At 41.6% G+C, this 4,592-nt stretch overlaps 1 non-coding gene across 1 annotated transcript; it reads left to right on the top strand.

The window, feature by feature from the left end:
• The first annotated feature begins 830 nt into the window (after nucleotides 1–830).
• On the top strand, nucleotides 831–959 carry LOC132487300 (small nucleolar RNA SNORA76). The gene has a single exon (XR_009531588.1). It is a non-coding gene; the product is annotated as a small nucleolar RNA SNORA76 (small nucleolar RNA).
• Nucleotides 960–4,592: the final 3,633 nt, after the last annotated feature.

Raw genomic sequence — 4,592 nt, 5'->3', positions numbered from 1 at the left:
TTCTCCTTCTGTCTTATGGTTCTCTGGCCAGTTTGCCCATCTACCTCTCACTAAGATCCCTACGTCTTATGGCTGCTTTAATCACCAAAGCTTCTGAGGTAATTGCAGCAGTGGATGTTTCAGGGTAAGGGAGACACCTACTGTTCACTTTGAGGAAGACAGCTAGCTTTAGTCCTTTGAATCCAATGTCGTGTGTGTGTGTGTGTGTGTGTGTGTGTGTGTGTGTGTGTGTGTGTGTGTTTGGTAGTGGGAGGGATTTGTAATCACAATGCCTGGTGGTGGGAGTAGTGAGGTGGAGGCAGGGTTATTTAGAGAGTTCTAGAATGTCAGAGCTGAAAGAGCTCTTGGAGATCATGTTCTAGAGCTGTGCTGTCCAATATGGCAACCATTACCACATATAGCTGTTTAAATTTAAATTAAATTGATTAAAATTTAAAATCCAGTTTCTTGGTCTCAATAGCCACATTTTAGATGTTCACTATTCACATATGGTTGGTGGTTACCATATTGGGTAGCACAGGTATAGAACATTCCATCCTCTTAGAAAGTTCTATTGGACAGTGGTGTTCTAGAATCTTCTGGACAAATCCCTTGGTTTTTGTTTTGTTTTGTTTTTGAGCAAGAAATAAACTTTTATTGTGTCATCAACAAGGTTTGAGATCATTTGTTACTGCAGCATGACTTAGCCTAAGCTGGCTAAAAGAGTTGAAAATTTTAATAATGAAATAAAAATAGATGTATATAAAAGTACAGGTAAATTCTTCTTTTCTCAAACACTTCAAAGTACAACTCAACGTCTTAATATAAAAAAATACATATTTTTTCCTAATGTGCAGCCTCGAGCCGCCGCCGTGCCTGCGCGTGGCACTTTGGAGTCAGGCTGCCGAGCCGGAGCCCGCACTTGCGCATAAATTGGGCCACCTGGCCCCACGGCATCGGCCCTTTTAACTAGGAGCCGGCATCGCCGGGCTGCCAGTGGGTGAGGCACTGCAGCGACTCAGGCCTCAGCCCTTAAAGCCAAGGTTGAAATTTCTTTGGGATATGTCGGGGATACTGCAGTCTCTGTTACTTAGTGTCCTGCATATCCTGTGCCTTTCCTGTAAGTTTGAGTGTCCTCTCTTTGTGCCCTCCCCTTGTTTTGAAAATGAGGAAACTGAAGCTCAGAGAAGGGGCTTACCCAACTGGTTCATACTAGAGCTGGGACCAGGACTCGGGTTATTGGCACTTCTTGCCTGGTGCCACCAAGATGCTTACTAATTAATTTTATGGCACTGTGCCAGGTATGAGGGGGTAATGAATGGTACAATTCTGACCTCTTGCCCTCCTAGAGATCATAGTCCAAGTACATGGGCTACACCAGTGTTTTTCAGATATCTTATTTTTTTTAGCAGGGAAGCTTCTATTCTCCATGAACTCTTCTGTGGAAAACTAAAATATAAAATAGATGAAAACCAGAGCTGCTCTTGCTGAAGCACAATGTGAGTAAATGTGTATGTGTGTGGGTCCCAAGGCCTTGCCATCCCAGTCTCCTCCTCGGAACTATAGGGCTCCAGGGAAGAGTTGGAAAAGTGTGGTCTATACTCAGGCTCCTTAAATGGAGGAATCTGGGCTCTCTGATTTGAAGTGACTGTAAGGCATGGGGATGGGGGTGTGCAGAGAGGGCCATGGGAATTATTGTTTGTCTGGTGCTTCAGAGGCTCAAGGGGTAGAGACAGAGGTTTGAAGATGATGACATGTCTTCCCATTATAGCCTGTATTTCTTGCAGAGGTGTGGAGGGGCAGGGCATGGCCAGAAACATGGGTATTTGAAAAACAAATGGTTAGTGGCACAGCTTTTCCCAGATGTGTTGGGCTTTTCTTGTAGGATTTCATGCTTGCATTCATTCATTGGTTTACTCATTCATTTGTGAGATATTCACTGACTTCCTATTATGGGAAACATGCTGAACTAACGTTCTGTGTGGAATGGGTACTGAGGTAAGTCAGATAGGGACCTTGTCTTAAAGGAAGTTAGAGTCTAGTAAGGGAGATAAGATAGAAATATCAATATCTAAAATACAAGGTAGAAAATGCCAAATGCAAAAACCTGAGAACTGCTAAAGCATTATGGAATTCTGGAAGAGGAAGAAATTACCTCTAATTAGCCATTGGGCAAGGGATCGTGGAGGAGAGGATTGGATTTGGATGTACAGAGGTTGGGGAGAGAGGGCAGAAGTGTCTCTTTCCTCTGAAGGGAGGCTCGTGCACACATGCAGGGATGTGGGAAAGTGTTTGGGGTACAGCAAGCAATTCAGTTTGGTGGGAGCATGAGGTTACTTAAAGCGATTTGGAGGCTTTTGTCTCATCCACCCCCTACACCTCTGAGAACAAGCTATCATATGGAAGACAGTATCAGGCCCAAATCTTGCCTCAATTAGTGCTAAAGAGAAAGGAGTTAGGGACAAAAGCTACCTCCATCCTGGAGTCTTTAGGATCCTGCCGAGGAGAGAAGCCTGCGGAAAGACTAACTTGAAAACTGCCTTCCTTGATGGCTTCCTAAGCAGATTCTGACAACCATTCTAAAGGGGGCGGGCCAATCAGCTCTCCACACAGACACCGCTGGTAGTTCCCTCTGCCAACTCTTCTTGAGTATTGAAAGCTCCTGGTTTCGTGAGTTGGCTCCTTTGCACAAACCCTAGAAACACACAACTGTAAGTGAACTGTATCTTGGAGAAAGAGCTGAAGTGAAAACATTCCATTTTTTGGATCTAGCACTGCCTTTATTCTGGCATGAGGAAGACCTTTGGTGTGTACACATTTAGAATAAGGATGGGAAGAACATCAGAGGGCCCTGGAGTGGCTTTTGCTAAAATATTTTCACAGGCTCTAGATGTTAATTTCCAGAAACTAAGTATATACAGCTTGGAAGATGTTGAGAAAATTAATGAACATATTTGAAAAATTCATCCATATTGTTGCATAGAATAGTAGTTCACTTTTTTATTTTAAAAAAATTAAAAAATTTTGCAGGATTTAAAAAAATTGTGGTAAAATATACATAAAATAACATTTACCATTATAACCATTTTTAAGTGTTCAGTTCAGTGGTATTAAGTATATTCACATTGTTCTGCAAACTTCAGTAACATCCATCTTCAGAACTTTCTCCATCTTCCCAGACTGAAACCCTGTACCCATTAAATAGTAACTCCCCATTCCTCCCTCCCCCGGTCTCTGGGAACCACTGGTCTACTTTCTGTCTCTATGAGTGTGACTACTCTAGGTTCCCCATATAAGTTGAACCACACAGAATTTATTCTTTTGTGACTTGCTTATTTCACTTCACATAATGTTTTCAAGGTTTATCCATGGTGTAGCTTGTGTCAGAATTTCCTTCCTTTATAAGGCTGGATAATATTCCTTTATATATGTATATACCACATTTTGTTTCCCTATTCATCCATTGGTGGACACTTGGGCTGTTGTGAACATGGGTGTATAAATATCTGTTTGAGTCCCTGCTTTCAATTGTTTTGGGTATATACCCAGAAGTGGAATTGCTGGATCATATGGATAATTTTATTTTTAATTTTTTTAGGAACTGCTATACTGTTTTCCATAGGAACTGCATTTTACATTCCCACCAGCAATGCACAAGTGTTCCAATTTCTTCACATCTTTATCAACACTTGCTATTTTCTGTTTTTTTATGTTAGCTATCATAATGGAGGTGAAGTGAATGAATGCCTTTTGAATAATAATAATTTACTTAGCTTTCCACAGCACTGATTACAAAACAATTTAATGCATCTCTTTCCCCAGGTACTTATTCTAAGTTTCACATGGATGTTACACTGACTGACTTCCTTCTGAAACTTGGACAATTAAATCTGTATTTCTCAAAGCAAATAGAAAAACAATGGCATAGAAATGTGATGAGATATCACATAGTTACTGTGTCTGATGCTCTTGGGCCCTGCAGGACTTCCTATTCATGTTCTCTAACCAAAAACTTCCAACCACAGGCATCTACAGATCTTTGCCTGTGAGGTTTCTCTAGCTGTTGGCACCCTCTCAGCCTATGAACAGGGCAGCCTGGAGGTGTTGGGGAATTAACATCCCCTGGAAACTGTTCTCAACCCATGACTGATGGCTGTTGGTGTAGAAATATCCCAACTGCTTCCCTCCTTGGTTGGGCTAACTCTGAGGCTCGTTCCACACTGTCTTCCAAAGGTCCCCAGTGGGGATTGAGCCCTGGTTGCCCACAGTGATAGCCTGCTCATTGGCATTCTTCCCTGGCTCACTTCCTTGGTTTTCTGAGTGCTTCTTGGAATCACCTCCTAAAGAAGCTATTTGCATTCACATCTGTCTCAGCATCTGCTTCTGGAGGAACCCAGCCTACGACAGTCATTACAATGATGGATGACCAGGTGGACTTTGTTGTTACATGATAAACAGTTTATAAAAAAGTGACACATGAAAAGACTATAATTAGATTAAAATTATGCTTGTGTGAAAATAACCTTCAGAACTGTTTATACATTTATATAAACAGGGTTTTTTTTTGGTGGACGTATTCTATGTATGTTTTTCTTGTGAAGTTATTTACATAT

This window comes from Mesoplodon densirostris, chromosome 3, assembly GCF_025265405.1.
Source record: "Mesoplodon densirostris isolate mMesDen1 chromosome 3, mMesDen1 primary haplotype, whole genome shotgun sequence".
NCBI classification, from domain to species: Eukaryota; Metazoa; Chordata; class Mammalia; order Artiodactyla; family Ziphiidae; genus Mesoplodon; species Mesoplodon densirostris.
This window is presented reverse-complemented; position numbering and strand designations above follow the sequence as displayed.